Genomic DNA, 22998 nt, shown 5'->3' on the forward strand with positions numbered 1-22998 from the left:
CAATAATAGTTATTAAATTGTAGTTTTAAAAATGTACTAAACATATTATAGTTAAATTTCTGAGCTATTATTTGTGCCTTCAGGAAATGCCACAAGAGTTGTTTCTCTTAGTTTCAGACAGATTAGAGTTAATTAAGGTCAGTTAGACCAATGAGATTTAGTCATATTTTTCCAAGTAATTGCTAATTCCCAGTGTTAGAAAATAGACAAAACAAAACAGTAAATCTGAGCAAAAATATGTCCAATAAGAACATAAAGAATCTCTATCCACAAATATATTTGTACCACAGACATTCATAATTGATTAACATATAACACATATCATATATGTACCCTTAAATAAAACATATGTAAAACCTTTATAAAAACAAATGTAGAACTCTTTATGTTATGATTGAAATGTGCATGTAAAGTATGGAAGAGAATGTATTTACAGCATTTCTTCCTCTGCTTATTGCAATGAACCCTTAAGTTAAGAACAAAATGAATATTCAAATAAATCTAAATCATTTATGCTAGTTTTTTAATGATGTCTTTAATCTAGTCATTTGCAGAATAATTGCGAGAAATAATTCTGGATTTCTGATAAACCAAAGCTTGTTCATTTCTACAGATGCATTAAAATGAGAAGTTCAAACTCTGAGAACAAGAAAAGTGCTAAGTGACAAGTGCTGTTGAATTTGATCATTTCTATCTATCTCATCTGGGTGGTAATTAATACTTTATCAAAGACTAAAGAGCCATTTTAGTAATTTGTTGATGATGAATGTTCTATTTGAATGTTTACATCATGTCCTGGTTCTGTATTAAGGAAGAACAGAAAGAATGAAATGGTTTCCTTATAAATGCAAACAGTCAAGGAGAGTACCTCTGGTGCCAAAAAGGTTTTTCTGATCTACCTTGAGGACTGATACCAGAGTTTTTAGAAGGAAGCTGTCATAGTACTTAATTCTGCCCTGGTGTTGATGTGTTCACCTCTTCCAAATAATTTCCAAGAGTCAGTAAGCTGGCTCAGCTCTGAAACATGAAGCTGAGTAGAGTCTCTGTCTACTGGGACACACAGCAAGTCTGCACAGACCTAGGGAGCTCACAGGACATCACAGCTGTCGATATTCACTTGCCCTTAAACCCGGCAGGTGCACCCAGCCACATCTGCAGCAGTACACAAGATGATTTTCAGTTGCACCTGAGTGTTGCCCAAAGTGTCAGCTGGTGTGCATATGTTGCCTGGCACAAAACAGAAGCTGCTTCCTTTTCCAGTGCTGGTATCCCAGAAAATTCAGTCAGGAACAGCTCACTCAGTACTAAACTCACTAGCTGCAGATGAGCAGCTGTCACTTCCTCAGTGCAGGTTTGCAGTGTTACTGGCACCATGTGAACAATTCATAACCTTGAAAAACACCTTACATGAATTCAAGTATGGGGACTAGTTTATAGTGAAGCATCGAAATATCGATCTGCTGTTGACAGGGGTTTCAGAATGCTGATCTCTAACAGGGAAAGAGCAGCAGCAGTGAGATCTTTTAACTAGCACAGAGTCAAATCAATATATTTCAAAGAGCAGTGCTGTGCCATGCTGATAATGCCAGTTCAGGCCATCAGCCTGCACATCCTGTGTAGGATCACATTTTCAAAAGAACATACATCTTATTCTTGAAAATTCTCCGTTGTTCTGGAGTACCCTAGATTCTGTATTCGTATTATCTTCTGTATAGCCTAATCACATTTCTGCAGATGCATTTATGATTCACAGTACCTCTGTTTCTCCATCTGTCAAACATGGACAAAAATATTCTTAAATTACAGAGTTGCTGTGAGGCTTATTTTATTAATGCATGCACTCTTACATTCAGAATTGAAAGGCAACATACACACAAATTATTATTATTGTTATTACTGTTCCATTTCAAAAATATTTTGAAACAATAAAAGAACAAGCAAAACATGGTATTTCAAAAGCATTGGTTGTTATATCCTTTTGAATATTACCCTGTTAAAGTTATCAATCAAATCCATTTTCTAATACAGTTTACATATATTTTATCATCATTTACACAACATGTAAAATCATTACAACTGATGCTTGGTTCAAAAGAACCAGAGTTTTCTGTAGTCATGAGTAAATCTTTTTTTAACTATATAAAAAACTTTAGACAGTGAAAACAGGCAACATAACCATGATTTCTCTTGAGAATTCTTGATACTAATACTACTGTCTATTATACAGTGCACGTGTATGACAGTTTGGGGTCTATTAGAATTTCTGAAACAACTCTTTCTGCATGAACTCTTAAAAGTTGGCTGAACACTGCACCAGAAATTATGAACTATGGTTCTGCAAGCAGCTAAGTCGAAATAGTAAAATTTAAAAGCCTGAAGCAAATCACAAAAGCTATATTTAGGACTGTAATTCAGGGGCCTTATTTCACAGATACTTAGCATTGCTAGTTGCCCTACATGCCATAAGCAATCTCATCATGGCAGAAGTGCCACCACTAAATGCCTTACATATTTGTATGCTGCCATTCTCATCCTCTGGCACCCCGAATCTTGTGTAGCCACAGGTGTGCAGAACAGCACTGCAATCAGTTTCCACAGCTGACTAGGACTTGCTATTTATATCTTAGTAGCAGGATATCAGCTTCATAGCATCCTACACACAATTAATGTAAGAGGCAGGCTGTTATATGCATTATATTACAATTACATTTCTATATTACCTTTTTTTTCCCAGAGGAAGTATATCTACAAATGAACAGGCCACAAAATTAGCCTATAGAGGTTTAAAACTGAATATGTGTAATAAATTCATCAATCTGGATGGGGAAAGTTTTATAAGTGCACACAGTAATTCTCAGGAAAATTTTCAGAGAAGCTTCATTTCTGCCAGGCTTGCACTGCGCACAGGCTATATTGTAAAACGTAACATCACTATTAACAGACTTGATTGATTAGGAAAATTGAGTGGCAGAGTTTAAGTGGGTTCAGGAAGCACACTATAGATCTGTATAAATTTTCATAATATTTTGTTTTCTCTTTTCCCAGATGGTAATAGAAATTCTTCAAGCAGAGTAGCCACAGCTGCTGTCCTTAAATACTTGGCATTTTTTGCTTAGAGTAATATTAAGTTACCTCAAAATTTGCAGTACTGGCTTTTACTTTGTACATTTGCAATAAAAAATGTTTTAAATACTGCTAACAAATACGGTTAGTTTACTGAAAATCCTTAGGGCATAGGCATATGTTGTGAATATAGCTGGAGCAGTTTGAGAAATTACCACCCCCAGCTGTTTACTGCCACCCCGCAGCTGGAAATTACACCCCACACACAGCTGGAGCACCCTAATTGTCCATATGGGCAGTTGCAGTTAGCTTCCATGAAAATCAGACAGCTATACTTCAGTCACCTTCACAGGAACAGAAGAAATACAGGCAGTGGAATAGATAAATGTGGAGATGGTAAAATAATAGAACAGAAAAAAGGAAAACTATAAATTTTTTGTTGGAAATGAAAAAGAACTTGGCTCTCTCTCCTTTGTTCAGGAACTGTATTTTAGCCAAAACCTTTGTCCTTGCCTGAGCTTTGCTGTTAGTATAGAATCGTAGAATCATTTAGGCTGGAAAAGATCTCTAAGACCACTGAGTCCAAACACTAATCCAGTACTGCCAAATCCACCACTAATCCATGTCCCTCAGTGCTACAACTACATGTCTCTAAACCAGCTTCAGGGATGATGACTCATGTCCATGTTAAAGAGATGTTAAAAGTTCATTTAGCCCAACCCTTCTGCAATGAGCAGGGAGATCACTGATATGGTTGAGAATGAGGATCCACATTTTCCTTTTTCTGAGACAAGGTATCCTGTAAAGAAATCACTCAGCTTCCCTTTCTGAAGCCATTTCACTACATTTAAAATACAGAAAAGAATATATGAGCCTGCAGAGTGAGAAGGATTTGAGACTCTTGTGGGTACTATGTTCTCCTGGGAAACCTGGATTTCAGTCAGTGCTCCCATGAATATTTACACAGAAAGAAAAAGCTCCTAGAGGCGAGATTAAAAAGAGACTCCATTGAGAATGCCCTGTTTGGGAGCAGAAAGGCACTTAGGCACTGCTCATTGCTGTCAAGAGTCTGCAGTACTCTGGCTTCAGAGAGGAACCCAACCGAAAAAGTTCCCATGCTCTCCTCTTCCCTCCCACACTCTCTAACACATTCAGGTATGGGGCAATGTTACTTTGAGACCACACAGCTATAAAACAGTCAATTAAATTATATACAGCACAAGTAGAACAACAACAACACTTCACTTGTAGCTGCATAGTTTTTAGATGCTTATTGTGGCGTTAAGTTACAGTATGCCAACACAGCTTATGGAGAGATGAGCATTCCAATTCATCTGCCTTAGATCCTGCTCAGGATGGAATGAACCCCCCTCTGGAAGAGCACAGATGTCTACACTGGCTATGAAAGGAGACAAAACTACTTAAACTACACTCCATATGTGTACTACTGAAGTTAGATTACTTCACCTCCTAGGAATTCACTAATGGCCACAGTAGATGGGTGTCACATGTGCCAAGCTTGTTTTCAGGATAGTCCCTCTTCCTTCAGGTGCCTTTATCCTTTGTGTATACAGCCCCAGTCTTGCTTGTTAACAGCTTCTAATAAAAAAATTGGTAAAAAATCAGTGTTTTGCGATATTGTACACCACTGGAGTACTGATTCTACCTCCTTTCTGAGCGGTAACAGCTATTGTAACCTACAACATTACTGTGAACATACAGTAACACTTGTTCTTCCCCATGTAAATCACATGGAATATAACTATCCACACACGACTTCAACTATTCTTGTACTGTTCAGTCACTTAAAACAGGGGGAGCCCTCTGCAGCTCACTGTCACTGCCTTTCTTTTTTACTGCCTTACACTTTTTACTGCCTTTTAGTCTTGACAGTAAGTTTTATCAACTCCTGTCTCCTTTCTTTGTTGTTACTGGACACGTGAAATAGCAAAGGTGTTGGTAAAGGCTTCTGTGGGTCTCCACTGATAACTTTCTACCACTGTAGAACAGCTCATTTAGTCCTACCCTCTTGTTTCTCTGTCTTTCAGGTGGCAATTCACAAAGGGACTGTTCCTTCTTGCCATAGAGACAGCTTTGATTCCATACAATCATTCTGCACACAGCCTTTGTTAAATACATTTTGAAAGTCCAAGCATAGTATATATACTTGGATATAGCAAGCTGAATCACCCTCAGCTACAGCACATCTGTGAAATTTCTTCTGTGTTTTATAAACTCCAGATTTTCAGGGTGCCTGTGTGTGTTGTGGAGAGTATATTTATGATTAATTCATATATAATGCAGATTTATTCATTCACGAATACAACTTGACAGTATTTTCTTTTTTAATAAAAAATGTCCCATAATATTTCTTATCTTTTAATAAAACAGAGATTATGCGAGTAATCTTGTCTCTCCCAAAGTCAAAATGGGCCTCATAAAAGTTGGCATTTAGGTGTAGATTATACATTATGCTGGAGATAACAGATGAGGTTATCAGTTGTTATACAATTACAAAAGAAATGTATCAATAAAAACTAAGCAACACAAATTAAACTTATTTTTGTCAATAACACCCAGCCATGATAAGTCCCTGTCTGCCCACCTGTTTATATTAATCTTTTAGGCAGCATGAAATTAACAGCCTGTGTTCCACTTGTAAAATAATTTTATTGATAGGCTGTACTTTAAAAGGTTTAAATTTCTCTTCTGCTTCTATTTTTTAAAGACCTCTTCCAAAGGAGTCATATTTTAGCAAATAATTCTCTCCTTACACAGTACAACCTTATGCAAACCAGAGACCAACATGTGCCTATTGTGCCATCTTCAGGTTATTTTTGGAAAAAAGTTATCCTGCATTTTGCTGTCTTTCTGAAATAAAGAAGGAGACAGTTTTTATATTTTTTCCTTTATGACTGAAATCAATACTAATGACTTCAATCAGGGAAGGCTAGAAACAGAAAAAAAAGTTGGTTTTACCACAACATAAAACAACTTACTTTTCTTCATCGTGAGAAAAATAGTCTCAGTTCACTACTTTGAACATACTTTTGTTCTCTTTCCTAATACGATGAGGAGATTCTGTTGCTGTATTTCCTTGTTTCAGTAGAATTTATTTGTGGAAATTCACAGTACTGTTGTTCATATCTGAAGTAGATTATTTACTTCATGGGACTTACACGGCAACTTTTGCTTTTTGTTTTTTATTCATTGTTTTTACAGCACTAAGCACGGTGGAAAATGACATCACACCACACTCTTTTGGTGAATGACTTCAATTTTATCCTGACCTTCTGATTCTTCAGTGGAATATTGTATGGAACAGAGCTGAAGGTTGCTTTCTGCTGGTTTTGTGTTCACTCTTTAATTCCTGCATCAACAAGTCTTGACAGAAGAAAATGTGATTTTTGCAAAATGTCTTTTTAAAGGCACCTTGACCAGAGCAGGGAGTTTTTCCTTCTCACGTTGGAGCAAGGACTATGAATAACCTTGACCTTAAAATGCAGCACAGCTCTGGTCATTCTGAAGACATAGGATTGCCTGTTGTTCTCTTGCAAATTAGTGTGAATTAAGTTAACTGGCTCCGTGTGAATGGGAGCTATGAATACAGCAGGATCTGGTGTAACTGTAGATTAGAGTGAGCCTTATCTGAGCAGAGAGGAAATGCACAGAATCCAAATTAATTTTACTCTAACAAATTGATATTGTGAACAAACTACCACAAACTATCTGCATTTAACTGCGCTGACATTGCACTTGCCTGGCTCTCCCACGTGCCAACATACAAGTTCTAATCCTCCTGAGGAGGGCACACATTCTGCAAACTTTAACCCTGCTTATTGAGAAAAAAACTGTGAATTTCTTCATAAAGACTAACAAAGCAAGAAACTTGATAGTGGAGTGATAACATGATAGTGTCATGTGATAACAAAATTATGGCATGACATGAATTTCACCTTATGCAGCACAAGGAGATAAATAGAAAAAAAAAAGAAAAAAAAAGAAAAAAAAAAAACAGAATTACAGAATCCATTGATCCATTGTGGATTTCCTCGATAAGTGGTTTGTCTGCAAAGACCTGAGTGATTGTCTGAATTCACATCTGTCTCTTTAGGCTGCTGATCACCTCGCATAGGTTGGTTGCACTGGGAACAGTCATCCAGGTGAGTCACATTTTGTCATCCTTTTACTACCAAATGACTGATAATGCTTAAAAGTTTATAAGACCAAAAACATCAAAACACAAAAATTCAGGTCTTCTGAATTGAATTCTATTAAGACAATTGGTATTGCATTTCAAGCAGGATACAATTGCCCTCTCATGGCCAGCCTCTCATCCACAGCACCCCCTTCTCAGAAGGGCTGCCCTAAATCTCTTCACCCCCCAGCCTGTTCTGATACCAGGGGTTGTCCCAACCCAGGTGCAGCACCTTGCACTTGGTCTTCTTAAACCTCATGAGATTCCCATGGGCCCTCTTCTGGAGCATATCCAGTTCCCTCTGGATGGCACTGTGTCCTTCAGGAGTGTCAACAGCACCACTCAGCTTGGTGTCATCTGCAAATTTGCTGAGGGTGAGCTCAATCCCTTTGTCTATGTCATTAATGAAGATATTGACTAGTACTGGTCCCAGCACCGACCCCTGAGGGATAACATTTGTCACTGACGTCCATTGACATTTGAGCCATTAACCACTACCTTCTAGATGCAGCCATCCAACCAATCCCATATCCACCTAAAAGTCCAGCCGTGGGATCCATTTCTCTACAATTTAGAGGGAATGTCAAAGGCTTTACAAAAATCCAAACCAATGACAGCTGTAGCCGTTCCCTTGTCCAGTGATGGAGTCACCCCATCATAGAAGACCACTTGATTGGTCAGGCAGGACTTGCCCTTGGTGAAGCTATGATGGCTGTTTCAAATAGCCTCCCTGTTTCCGTGTGCCTTAGCAGAGCTTCTAGGAGGATCTGTTCAATGATTTCTCCAGGCACAGAGGTGAGTCTGACAGGTCACTGGTTCCCAGGGTCCTTTTTTCTACCCTTTTTAAAGAGAGGTAGAATTTTTCTCCTTTTCCAGTCGCCTGGGACTTCACCTGACTGCCATGACTTTTCACATGTCATGAAGATTGCCTTAGCAACTACATCAGCCAATTCCCACAGGACTCTGGGATGAATCTCATTGAGTCCTATAGACTTAAGTATGTTCAGATTCCTCAGGTTACCACAAACCTGATCTTTACTTACAGTGGGAAGCACTTTGCTCCTCCAGTCCCCATCCTGCTGTTCATCCATGCAAGAGGTGTGGGAAGAGAGGTTGCCATTAAAGACTGAGGCAAAAAATTGTTGAGTACCTCAGCCTTCTCCTTATCCATTGTTACCAGTTTACCAGAATTATTTATCAGGAGGGGTACACCTTATTTGATGTTCCTTTTTGGTATACTTACCTGTAGAAGCCCTTATTATTCTTTTCATCTGTGACCCAAAATCCAAAGGAAAGCTGTCTGGACGCCACTACTCAAGAGCTGTCTGGCCATCGGTGTGCAGATGGTGAGCAACTGCACTCTCTCTCACTTGTTTTGTGTAGTCTAATTATTATTATTACTATTACTACTACTACTACTACTATTATTATCCCTTTCTTTTCTGTCCTATAAAGTATCTTTGTCTCAACCCATGAATTTTACAAACAGTATCTCTAAGATGCCCACCTTTTGTTGAAAGCAATTGATGCTTCATTGGTCCTTACAGTCAGTTTCCTCACAGAAAATACAGTATCTTCTTTAACTGTTTAACTTAATATAAGTTTAATGAATCTCACTATTCACTAAACATTTTAAATTTATCATACTTAGTATAAATGCCAGATGTTAAAAAAGGTTTCATAAAAAAAGTTGTGTACCATCCACACATTCAAGTAGTTTAGATATCTAAGATGTGATTATCTGCATTCATAATGGACATCTTCATCTGCATGATGGATGCAATCAGTAACAGCTAAAACCCCTCATCAAGTGTTACCTTAAAACAAGGAGTCCTCACTTTATTACCCATATTCATAACATTCATTAACTCCACAGATGAGAGCATAAAAATAGATGACAGTATAACATATGCACAATGGTTCAGGCTGAGACCAAAGATGGGAAAACATTTCTCACGCCTGAAAAGTGCATGAGTATGTGTAAGAGCATGTGTACATAGACTGAGATTCTATTAATCAAAATATCCACACATTACTCACTGTCACCATTCACCAGCCACTGCTTTTTGATTTATTATACTGATTTTTTTTTTTAACTCTGGGAACATTGACAGCTTATACACACTGATGCCAACAGAACTCCCATAGAACTTTCTTTCATATGCATTACGTCCAGGTCAAACATAAGAAAGTTCACACCCTATTGAAATAATTGCTAATTCTAAAGCCAGTAAAATGTGCAATTCCCACTTCCTGCTGTCTTGTCATACTTTCTCCTAGTGTAGAAACACACATACTCCACATAGGTAGATTATTTTCTGAACAGTAAGATGAAGGAAAATCTTGGAGGAATTTACACCATAGAAAGCAAGGAAATAAAGTAGGAAAATATATAGTAGATCACTGCTGTAATACTTCCCCTAATCATCACTTGAAAATTTAAAGACTTGCCTATCAGAAGACATGCTAGGAAAACCTTTTTAAATGGAAGACCCTGAAGCTAGATGCAGGAATACTAAATGGTGAATGTGAAAGAATGGCACTTTGAGGTAAAAGATTAAATTCTTCTTTCCTTTTTTGTGGATCAAAACTATCTTACTGAAAGATATAATTTAGTTGCAGTCTCACATTTGGAATTCTTAGTGAATCTTACTAAGCATTAATTTTTTTTTTCCTTACATTAGGCTGTTGTGGTTATCAAAGGAATTTCATCAAATAGGTAGTTATAGTTCTTTCAGATAGAAATTAATTTTTATTTTTACCTAAATACAATGAAAATCTTGTACAGAACTATTATTTCCAACTGCTTTGAAAATTCTTGTCAATATTAATGATAGTCATGTTAGCATCTATGGTAGAAGTGTATCTTATACATGAAATAATTAAATAATATGAAAGGCTTTGCAGGAGTAAGTATAGGGCAGAACACAAAAGTGCATATTGACACCATACTTCAAATTATCAAAATATCTCTACAAAGCCAAGATTAAACAGACAATTTACTTGTTGCTCAGAGATTAAAAAAAAAGGTTTTCTTCTATTTGCAATGTATTTGAGGAAAAAAAAATTGCTCACAATTCTGTTTTCAAAATATATGTTTGTACAAGTTTGATATCTGTTGATGCTGTCCACTTCAGACACATAAAGATAGCAATAAAGTCATACTCCTTCTTCTGAGAATCAGAAATCATAAAGTGAAATCAATATTCTCATATGAAAACAATCCCAGGCAAAAAAAAAAGGAAGAAAAAAAATAAAAAGGAAAAAAAGAGTCCTTATCTGGCCTTTGTATTCAGGGCTGAAAATAAAAACATTCATGAAGGAAAAACAAGGCAAAAATGAATGAAGACTCTGAGAAAGAGAAAAGCAGATTTTCTGGTGCCCCTAACCTAGTGAAGTAACAAAATCCCATGTGAAAAGACCATGAATTCAGTCTAGCCTGACCTGTAGAATTTCATCTGCCTTTTGTGTTCAGCAGCTGCAAGGCAATAGAGCCTTCATACTGTGAGTTTTGTTCTCATCTGCAATACCAGCTCTTTTATAAGAAAACTTTGTTTCAAAATCAGTTTTGTCAGTTTAAAAGAATAGGTTTTGCAGTAGCTCTTAGAAGGTTGTGATCAGACATAATTTCTATTACAAACAAACTGTCTGAAAACATTTCACTATACATGATTACAATTTGGCAATTATTTTAATGGTGTGTGGCTATTTTTACTTATCTCATATGTTGTTTTTCCAGAAGAGGTTAGCAAATTTCTTTAAGTTATTCTGAATTCTTTGAATTCTTAAAGACCAGGGTCTAAAAGGTGATAACCTTGGAGACTAGCCTTGAAAACACACAGAACCTCAAATCATATTTACAACCTCAGTACACAACAGCTACTTAAGAACACTTAAATCAGAACAAATGAAAGCTCATCTGAGCAATTGAATAACTTAAAATGTGCCAGTTGTCCTCAGCTACCAGCACAGAGAACCCAAGTTAGATTTAAGTCATTACATTCTCAATATTAAGGCCCCTAGCACAGGAATTAATTTCTGACAACTGATGATCTGAAAGAATACAGTTTTCACACAGCATGTTACATATTCCATGTTCTGCCAATTATTCATTTGCTTCAGTGTGTCTTTTCAGGAACATTAAAAAAAATCTGAAGAGCTTTCTTAAAAAATCTCATCATATTCAGCAAATTACTTCTTTGAAAGGATTTCTCTGAACATTCTGCCAAAATAATTGCAGTACAGCATTACAAAAAAATAATTTCACAAGGACATGTTTCCCTATTGATTATAACATTTATTTTGTAGGTCTACTCTGACTGAGCTGATTGCTGAGCCTCATGCATTGTCCTCTGCACTGCACTTCTCCCAGGTAAGGTCAAGGTTATGGTCATATCCTGATCAGCTTTCCTGTATATGAGGATTAATGAGTTCTTATCATATGAGTCTTGAACAACAAAGGTCCCTCCAGCTTTAATAGTGGATTGGTTCTGTTTCCTTTCTTGTTTTTCCATAAAGGATACATGTCTGAAAGAGTCCTCCCCCATGAGACAAGGAATTCTCAAATTATGGAACAAGGATGTGCAAAGAGAGAAGGGCAGCCATCTAATTTGCAGAGATGTGGTTATTCTACAACCACAGATGCACATTGCATTTTTGTCACCAGTAGATTTGAAGCATTTCATGGTCCGAAGCATACAAAAAGTTCATTGCCTTAGGATGTTGCATCCACATTGCAAGCGGAGCATGCTAGATGACACCTCAGTGTGCCACTTCAACCTTAGTGCTGGCACTCAGGAAACTCCTACCAGTGTACCAGGGTAGCCCTTTGGGAGATTCGTTTCAGCAAATTATACATTTGCCTTTCCTTAGGTTTTTCATCTATCACAGTCTCCAGTCTTAAACATGGAATTCACAAGTCTCAGGTAAAATCAATCTATTACTTGCCATAGTTGCATAGCTGGCAGTGCAATTAGTTAGACAATTTGAGCATAAAATACCTTTTCCAGTGTTTTTTTTATCCTTCTGGCTCCCATGAAAGGGCAACCTGATAAATGACAACAGAAGCTGCTGAAATATTTATTTTCAGAGGAGTAAAATAATAAGAACTTTTCATAAAAGCCAGAAACCATACTTGAATCCTGTGCATCATTAAAGTCACACCTAATCTCCTGCCTTATGACTGGCCTGGACATAAGTGTGCACTCATTTTGGAAGGATCAGTTTCAAAGATAGACAGATGGAAAGACATCGTCTGCACTTGCATGCATGAGCAGTCAGCAATGCAAAACAATTTGGTTTTCTACATGTTCTCCTTCATATTAAGGGTCTTGTTGATTTTGCATTTATCCAGAGACAAGACAGTTGAATTGCACTGCCCATGCTTATACTAGAAAAAAGAGATTTTGTTAAACCCTTAGTGGCCAAATCAAAAACTCTTCTAACTAGAGCAGATAAAGGCTCTTTTTTCAAGAGTTTACAATGTTTTACAATAAGATTACTCAGGTGTAAAATTTATATGTAGGTTTCCCAGCTGACATGAAATAAAATTTAATCAATTGTAGATTCATTTCCATCATCTTGATTTTTAATGCATGCATAAACCTTTTTGTATTACATTCTATAATTTAATAAGTAATCATATGTTTGCACTACATTTAAGTATCTATTAATTGTTTTATAAATGCAGTCAGAAACACTTTTTAAATGGCAGGGCAGCCAAATTACTACAATAATCTCATCTGCTGATTGATTTGGATCCCAAGCTGGTTTTATTGCAAGAGAATGAAGTACCATTAGATCCAGGAATATATTTTCTCTAGCAATGTTTTGTTATACCTAATGAAAGACATGAATTGGGATATTTTTCTTAACTTCAAAAATGTCACTTTTCCTAACAAAAACACCATAAGAACTCCCAATTAATTTTTCCAAATATAGTCAGTGTATTACAAGGTAGTTCTATCCGTGTATAAGCAATGATGATAGTAACCAGTGGGGAAGTTCATTAGGAAGCCTTCCTGGGAATACTTACCAGCTAGATATCCAACATTTTGGGGTTTGGAGCCAGGATAACAAGGCTGATAGGATAGTAGACCATGGACTATAGATTATTTACTCAGCATGGGATTGCTAGCCTCAGCAAATAGAAGGAAAGGGAAAAGAGTTTGAGTTCCAGTTAAAATATAGTTTCAAAAGTAGGCCAAAAGATGAATCTAACAAAAAAGCAGAACATGCTGCTGAGTGTATGGCAAAAGCTTTTAAGAGGGTATAGTTATGAGATCTAAGGTCTTTTGAAAAGCAAAAGGTACCAAACATAGCTCCACATATTTATTTCACCCCTTGAGCATCTCAGAGGCACCTAATGTACATTCTTCCACAAAGGCAACATTCTTCACAAACTTCACATTCAAGAGTCAAGACACTTTCTCACTGCAGTTAGAAATACAAGGTTATGAACTCAATAACAGCCAACAATCAAGAACTCAGGATTCTAAATTAGGAAATATGATGATAAGAGAGAAAAGATTGATTTTCATGAAATAAGGAAAGAAAAGACTTTGCCTCTAGGCATCATCTTTATGAGCATAAAGGATGCCCAGACCACTCATTTCTAATAGCATATGATAATTTTGGTAATATTTTGTGGCGTTCTCTTCTTGAATGCCTATTACAAGGCTAAATGAGTTAAATGGAATTCAGAAAATAACTTTAGAACATCCAAAATCTGAGACAGATTTTAAATTATTAAGACATTAATGATCAACTTCTTGTTCCAATTTTACAATCTGAAAGAGATATATTCAACCTTTTCTTTATAATGGGGCTAATTAAACTCAGCTGATAGTGATCTTTTTTGAAATAGTAGATCTGTCATTTCACATACTTTGGATCTCTTATTGATTCTGAGCTGATGTTTATAAGGGACTTTCAGACAGGAAGAAATTGAGGTTGGAAGAAACAGTGAAACTATCTATACATAGAGCAAAATGGACCATATTTTAGTAAAACTGCTGTGGCCTATTGATGAAAAGAGCTGCATAAAAGGTAGGTATTAGAATTATTATACAGAATTGTCAGGCACAAAAGGAAAAACCAATCAAAAATGTAGAGACTTATTTAATTACCTTTTTTCATTTATAATAGCCTTAGTTGTTCCTTATAATCACATTCAGAAAGAATTTTTTAGGCAACACTGTTATTTTCAAGTTGATTGTGTCCCTTTAAATAAATCCCATTGTGTGTCTAAACCAAACACACAAGCAGGCATTTAAAAACCTATGAGCACAACAGATTCTGTGTTTGTGAACATTTCAGTCATGACCTCAGTGTGGAATTTTCTTGATAGAGATATGAAAGACATAAAGATATTCACTAACTCATTGCAGGATCATTCATTATATTTACATGTTATATTTACCTAGACTCTTTCAGCAATAATTTAAATACAAGTGACTGAAACAAAAAGAAAAGCAAACTAAAATGGCAATACAAAAGAAATCAAAGCCATCCTACTGCAGTCAAAAATAAGATGGGCAGACCCAGGCTGCATATTTTAAAGCACAGAGCTGTCTATGAGCTCCACTGGGGGTATAAAGTCCTGCTAGCTCCATGGTCTTATATCATATAACATTGCTTTCATCTGTCATCAGAAAGTAAATTAGAAATGTTTTTCCTTTTCACCACACTTTCCCCTCTTTTTGTATAAAACTGATTTGCCTTTGAATTGGGGCACACTTTTTCCTACTGGCTACTGCTCACGTTGTGAAATATTTTTCCCTGTGTGGTCTCTGATTGCCTAACACAGCACTCAAGCTAGAAATATTGTTGATGACCAGGTAACTCCCCCTCATAGGAGCCGCATTGATTGTATATTCTTACTGTATTTGACTACAGTTCTTGGCAAGCTAATTTAACAAAGAAGGATGATAGAACATGTCAAGGAAACTTCCTTACGCACTACTCTAAACATCCTAAAAAGTGGAAGTAGTGACTCTGGGAGAAAAGCTAAGGCAATCAAGCATTCAACTTAATTGGAGCACTGACAAACCCACACCTAAAAATTCATAAATTATTAGGAAATTAATTATATAATTTACCTATCTCTCCAATCTTCACTTACTCCAGTAACAGTTAATCCACCCTTGAAGTGCTGACCCTTTCATTCATAGCAATACTTGTGATTAATTTCCTTTTGCTTCCTGTTGATGCAAAGGTTTAGTTACCATTCCTTAAATTGTTCCCCAGTACGCAATGTCATGTGTCTCTTCCACAAAATGCTGAGTATCAGGTTGGCTGAAGCATGAAATCACTGTGTACCAGGTACTCTTAATTAATGCTATGGCTGTAGATGCTCCTAATCCACTGAAACAGTGCATTGCTGCAAGGTACAAAAAAACAGCTCCCCACTAATCTCCCTATATTGGCTGTTTCTAATTACGCCGTACTTCTTTGTTGCAGAGAGAAATGTGTTTGTCCTTGTGTATGCTGAAGTCCCACCTGGCAAAATATAAAAACTTCATGTGAAACAGTGTGCAAAACATTATTTTTGCAACTGGATTTAATCACATGGATGCAGCAGAACAGGTGTTCAGAGTACAGCATGAATATTAGGATGACATTTGACTTGAATGAAAAAGCCATCATCAGGTATTTGGAAAAGGAATAAGGCAACAAGAGAAAAGCAAAAGGAAGTATTAAAATTTCAGATCAAACTCCTAGATAATATTGACAAAAATCTGCCATTTCGAAACAGAAATTATGATGCTGAAGAAAACCTGATATCTTTCAATATAAGTTACAGAAGCCCTGATGGGAGCATCTTTTTAATATTGAATGCCATTTGAATGCACCTATGAGCATTTCATGCTTATTTACTAAAAGTTAGCACAGATCCAGTGGCAGTAACACAAAAGACAAAAATTTAAAATTCCTGAGGGTGAGACAGTGCCTCAAAGATGGATGTCCAGACAGCATGACTCATGATACAAAGTTTAGCTCTGACATATCTCAAGCCAGGAAATCACTCTAATTTGTGACATTGATTGCAATCAGTGAAGTGGCTACTGTACATAATAGCTGCTCCTCTGTGCAGTGTATTTTGTGCTGTACTTGGCTGATGCGAGTGAATTTATAAACTGCTAGTTATTAACCCCCAAAGGGGAAGCAGTCTCACTACCCTCATTCTCTTAAGCAAGCTCTTACTTTTCTTCCTTTGTTTGGGCCTATTCATAAGACCTATTTGAACACTTCACAGTTCACTTGGACCAGAGTGTACCCCAACTTTAACCAGCTGGCAGTCATATAATGGGGCTGATGCAAAGAGCAACAAATAAGTGGAAGAAAGGTTACTGAACCAAGGTTCTGGGGTATCAAGCAAAAAAATTGGGCAACACAATCTGTAAAAAAGGTCTATTTTAGGCTTCTGAATCTCCAAAATACCCATCAGTTACCAGGAATAACAAAAGAAAGGACATGATTTTTTTCTTCACTTTCTTTACTTTCATTCTTTTCTCTGAGTCTAGCTTCATCTGTTACACTAGGGATTGGACAAGCATACAGCTGTATATAAAACATAATAGACCAATGTATCTAATATACCAAATCAGACTCTTAGCATTAATAGTAACAAAGAAGAAATTTTTATGGAATTACAATCAGTTTGTCTAACAGGGAGAAAATTAAAAATTACAAGATGCTTTCAGAACCGCATACACAGCCTTGTAGTTTCTTTTTAAAAATACAGACTTGTATCTCTCAGACTGGAAAAGAAGTTTCCTAAGTGCATGAAGTATAATGTTAGAATGGACAATAATTATCATCTAGTCACCTTAGCCTCCTTTACTTGTACAACCATAGAATTTCACCAACTCCTACATCATGACAGAACTCATTGATGTAAGGTATATACTACATTTAACAATATCAACAAAGAAGTAATTACTGGGGCATTGTTCTTGAAATAACTTCTTTCAGTTCTACTATTAGGAATATTAACAGGTAGAGTCTTTTCCAATATTGTCTCAGAGAATCTGCAGAGAATCCACCTACCACCAGCTGAATTGCATATTGTGACTTACCTTTTGTTTTATGTAGCCCATGACAGACTGGCATAGCAACTTCAATCTATCCAGACACCAAAGCTCTGCAGAATTGTGATGTCTATACCACATTTGTTTTATGTGGGAAGGGAAAAAGACCTCTTGAAGTCACAAAATGAAGTTACAACGCCTGAGCAGAACGGATGAAGGACTGCTCTGGACAGTCATTTATTGTCCAGCTTGCTCAGTACCAGATCTGAAGGTTCCAATTTCTTCAGGCATCAGCTAGAACCAAAGCATGGTCGCTTTTGTGTCTCATTTCATCCTAGCTCTCACCACCTCAAATGCAGCTGCTGTGTGCAAAGTGGCTTGCTCCACCACAGCTGCTATTGCCATGGCTTGGCTGGGTGAATACAGCCTCTCTGCTGTAGATTTTGTTCTGCACTGTGGGGTTTTGACAGCAGAGTGTCTTCAAAGGCTTATTCAGAGTTTAAACCCTAGATATCAGGATCTCAAAGTATGCACCTCAGAAGCTGAGTCCTGATACGTGAAGCTTTCAGATAGCTGCAGCTCTCTCCAGCTGCTGGCAGGGGATGAGAAATCACAAGATATGAATCCCTCCCAAGTCCGGGGCCTTACTCTAGATTCAGCAATTTCAGGAGAAAAGGGGATGGAGACACAGTTAGCCCTCACTGTGGAGCACCTCATCGCACTCTTCTTGTGGCACACTTTTGCTTTTTTACTTTGTCACTTCTCTCCTCTCAGTAACAATAACCAGCAGCTGAAATGATATTGCTTTAACACAAATTAGAGAATCCGTCAAATATAGCTCGTTAAGTAGTGACTTTCCTTTCGGTGGCCATCCCTTTTCTGAAGCATACTTCAGTCTCACAGGTAGAGGTGAGCAGTCCGTTGGGCTCAGGGAGAGCCAGACCACCAGGCTACACTGCCTTCAGGCACCAAGATGAAAGATGGCCTGACAGAGTTTTGTCACAACTAACACTTGTGACTTCACCAGGTAAGTACTTCCTGTGAGCTCCATCTTGCCTAAGAAATCTGCAGGGTTTTGTGACAAGGTGTTAAAATTGAAACTAAAGGCAGAGTGCTTAAATTACCCCCATGGGCTTCAGTATTGTAGAGTCTGAAAGAAAAACAAACAAACAAAACAAACATAAAACAAAAGCTCCCAAACTTCAAAATAAAAGAGTGGAAAGAAAGAAGAGAAAGTCTATGAGACGAAATCATATAACCTACAAAGAAATGAGACTTTGTCTTCCATTTGCAACAAAGGTGAAAAAAAGTGCCTTTCAAGAGAGGAAAAAATAAGTGTGCTTACAAAGTCGTCAAGAATGGGATACTACAGCTGTTCAGTTCAATGTGAAGTTTATTTGGAAATATTCTTTTAGAAGCACTAGGAAGTACAAGAGTTGCCTTCTGAATACATGTATTATAATTACCAACAAGAAAATGCTTCTCGCTTAAGGTGAAGTGTAACAGCCACTTCTTAAGGTCCACTTCTTTCAGTGTGAATACATCGATGCTCTGAATCTGCAAAGTGACTTATTCAGTAAGTGCAAATATAGTACAACTTTTTTAAAGTCCAGAAATATCTTTGTCCTTTTTTAAAAAACTACTAATTACCCTTTCATCCTTTCCTAAGTAAAAAAACAACCTACTGTGTAAAAAACCCACACACTTATTTTAGGTGTTATCATCCCACAATTTTCCACTACAGAAAATTTTTGCACTGTCCTATGACATATGTTAGAAAGTTTGTAATTGAAAATACAATTAGTTCTATACAGTACCCCATTAAAGCACACATACCTATGAAAGTTTATCACATAGTAATTATGCTCAATTGGTGTTAATATCAGTATACCCCTGAAAAACATATTATCAACCAAGAATAATAATGATCTGAAACCAGGGGATTGGTAATGGAATATTACCAATGTATTGTGGGGTTTGTGATGATAACTTTGAAAGAGTGGCAATAGAAACATTTAATACCAGCATTTGGGTATATTCCGAATTATGAGTAAGACAACTTTGAACATACCCAGGCTCATTACTCAGCAGGACAGTTCAAGAAGCATGGCAGCCAACTCAGGTAAGGGAGAACTGCCAGGGCATCAGTTTTTATGATGCACCATAGTCCATTTTTCTCCCCACAGAAATCTAATATGCTAATTTTTTTAGAATGCAATAATAACTTAAAATCTATTCATAGATACATTTATACAAAAATTTAGAACGTACAAGTCATTTAACCTTTATTGTAAATACAATTGCTTCAGAGAAACTGCTGCTATCAGTCATCTTCTCAGCTAGCAGATGTTTATTCTATGTTACAGTTCCTCATTAAAAGCAAAGTGGGGATTCACAGTGTATTTTGTATACCTAACATGAGAATTGGGCAGGGTTTTTCAGAAATGCCTTCAGAAATTTTTCTAGGTACTTCAGTTTTCCAGATATTCAGGGGAGACATTCTTTTTAAAGTCTTGTTGGACAGGCATTTCAGACTTCAATGTTATTAATCACTTAGGGAAAAGCTCAGCTAATCGATCGTGTGCTATATAAATGGAGTTGGTGCCCTGCTGTTTGTGCTTCAGGAGGGTTGAGGGATCTGGCATAACTGTCCTTTAGGGATTTTTAAAGTGTGCACATGACTTACTGGCAAGCAAAGAAGGTACAATAGGGAAAAGTAATGTGGGGTGAGCATTAAAATCCAATTACATTAAATCAGTATATTTAACTGCTGATGAGCACCAATTCTGTTTCCTATCCTGTAAACTGGGTATTGGGTTGTCAGATTCTGAAGCATATCTCATTGAACTTGAGCTGCTTTTCCAGAGGAATAATCAGCCAGCTGGTTTCATTGTATCTCTGCAGAGTTGTCAGGGAAACAGATATTTCCAAGAGGAAGAGAGTCAATTTCCTCCACAGATGTTCTGCACTTGCAAGACCTATGAACTAAACATCTCTCTTTATTGTTGTGGGAGTTTGTCTCATCTTTCACTGAGGTCCTCTCTATTTGCTCTTGAGAACAAGGCACCAGCAGCCCATCCATCCAAACAAGATCATACAGGTCGAGGAGCTCTGAGTTTGAGGAGATGGGCAGGTTCCCAATGGACAGCAGCATTCTCTGCCCTTTAGAGCACCACAGTGAGAAGGGAGGAACATCATCCCCTCAAGTCTCTCATCCACAAGGAACTGTTGTGTCTACCAGCAAAATACCAGCTGGGAAAGGGCACAGGTGGTGTTCAAAAAAACACAGACTTTGAACCACAGACAGGAGATAAACTCCCTGCTCCCTTTGTATCAAATTATTTTCCTTCCCAATGTCATACAATAAAAAAGAAAGAAAAAAAAGTGCCAGAAGCCAACCCTGCAGAACAAGGAAATAAGCAGATTTATTATCAGCAGACCCCTGAAAATACATGATCTAAAAAGACTCAGCTGTGTTTTCATCCATCAGAGCTTTCACGGGATAATTTCCCTCACTGCATTCCACATGCGTTATCATGTGACAAAAAATAATACTAAAATTATTAAAAATAGTAAAGAAGACAATAGACACCTGCAGACATGAATGGTGTACTAATAAAGAAAAAAGAAGTGAGGTGAGGAAAAAAGGAAAAGGAAAAATCTTTTCTAATCAGCCTGTTTCTTTTACAGTGAATTCAGGGAAATTATTTCCTTTACATACTGATAAAATATTTCTACAAACTAGAAAAACTATGAAAGCTGACAGCAGAAACTTTGGAAACACCTCCTACTTCTACAGAAGCAAACTGCTACATTGGAATAAGTCCAGAGGATGAAAACTTTAAGATATGTGCAAAAGAATTGCATAGTTCTCAAAAATTGCTACTATGGATATACATATTGAAAGGGAATACTTAGGTAGTGGATTAATTCAAATTTTGACAAAAGACAGACATACTGTGTGGTTAATTACCAGTTTAAACAAAAGCAAATAAAGCAAAGAGCAATTTTACATAATGATAGAGAATCAAATCAGATTGTCTTTGCCCAAGTTCAACATCAAGATGAAGGAAATTATATAAACAAAGCTACAGTAATTTGATCTAAGATGGTAGTCCTACTTTTTTCCCACTGATGGATGCAAATTGAGATCTTAAATGAGTAATTCAAGTGAACAATGCTACAAGAGAGAAAAAGATTATATCTGTATGCAAAATCATGGCCAGAAATTCAGTTTTGAAAAAGGAAGACAATAGACAAGTAACAAGATAGGGCAATATAAAATTCATGTTTTTAAAACATGTACAACATTTAAAAAACATGATTTGTTAAAAAGAAAAATCCCTTCTGGCAATTAAGATGTCAAGTAGCTACCCAGTTCCTGAAGTGGACAACATCAAACAGAAGGCAAAATCTGGGAAAACTAACTGAGATAAAATATAAAAATAGTAATACAACACACACAAAACAGGAACGAAGAAATTGGGAAGGGAGAAATGCATTCTTATATTTTGAAAAGCAGAGACAATACTTAGGGACATAATACAAAGGTAGAGGAGGAGCTCCACCATAGCAATCATAAACAATTTGTATTTGAAAGTAGGATTGTGGACATATATAGGTGGACATAGACTATAATTAATCAGAATAGATCTTGGAGATACATGGAAAACACAAGGACGAGGATGGGATAGAGCCATAGAGTAGGGAGCTACAGAGGGGAGAACTGAGAATGCAAAATAAATGTACACCCAAACACTGTGTGGCTCTTCTCAAAATGAATGAACTTTTAGAGAAAACTAAACTGATGAACAAACAAGCACAAGAAGTACTGAGAATCAAAAAAAAAAAAAAAATCCTAAGGAAGGATTATAGAATTAAGTTTGTTAAAGGAGGATTATAGAATAAAGTCAGCAAATGAGACTTAAGGAAAAAAACAGAAGAATGAAAGTTAAATTGCACAAGGGGTTAAAACACACAATAAAAGATTTTCTAGAAATTGAAGAAGACACTACTAAATGTAATTGCAACAACCTACAAGTGTTTATCCAGTCCAACTTTTCTTTGTCATTAACACGTGTTGAAATCAATGAGATCAATGGGTTCAGCTGAAGCATTTGAGTCACTCTTATTCTCCAAAGAAATATAAAAGATGTCTTAAGCTGTGGGCTAGATGACTGGTGTAAAGCCTGAAAGCAATAGCACATGAAGAAATAAAATGCTTTCTTTTACAATGTGCTTATTTTGTGTATTTGTCAGCACTTGAGAATTATCCACCTAACTGGTTTGCTGAGAGTTTTCCTCCATCTCTGCAAAACAAAAGTGTATGCCAATAAAAGCAATAGCAAAGGTGGAAGTGAGAAGGTAGCAGCAAATTCATATAATAGAGTGTAAAAATTCAGGTTAAGAGAAGTTTGGCACGCTGATATACTGGTTACCCTCAAAGGTAAGCTTGACAGAAGAATCGAATGAGATGGTGTGGTGCTAAGACTGCAATAGCCCAGTATGTGAACCCTGAAATTTTACCTGTCCTGAATAGTCAAAAGCAAGATACTAAATACCACCAAAATGGTGCTAAAATCAGAAAATGGTTGACATATGTCAGAAAGAAAGAACCACACTTGTACTCCTTTTCTAACAGACTTTTTGTGCCTACCTATGTTAATTTTGGTAAGACCTGGACCTACTACTGAGTCTTTCAAGAAA

The 22998-nt window shown here is 36.8% G+C and overlaps 2 long non-coding RNA genes across 2 annotated transcripts; one reads left to right on the top strand and one right to left on the bottom strand.

Annotated features, from left to right (window-relative positions):
- Nucleotides 1–276: 276 nt before the first annotated feature.
- LOC137473349 (uncharacterized) lies at nt 277–2583 on the bottom strand. The gene is made up of 3 exons (XR_010998705.1): nt 2509–2583; nt 1645–1770; nt 277–1488 (listed from the first exon to the last, which is right to left on the bottom strand). It is a non-coding gene; the product is annotated as an uncharacterized lncRNA (long non-coding RNA).
- Nucleotides 2584–10836: 8253 nt separating this feature from the next.
- LOC137473350 (uncharacterized) lies at nt 10837–20666 on the top strand. Its single transcript, XR_010998706.1, has 3 exons — nt 10837–10958; nt 11570–11633; nt 20197–20666. It is a non-coding gene; the product is annotated as an uncharacterized lncRNA (long non-coding RNA).
- The last annotated feature ends 2332 nt before the right edge of the window (nt 20667–22998 follow it).

This window comes from Anomalospiza imberbis, chromosome 4 (assembly GCF_031753505.1).
Source record: "Anomalospiza imberbis isolate Cuckoo-Finch-1a 21T00152 chromosome 4, ASM3175350v1, whole genome shotgun sequence".
NCBI lineage: Eukaryota > Metazoa > Chordata > Aves > Passeriformes > Viduidae > Anomalospiza > Anomalospiza imberbis.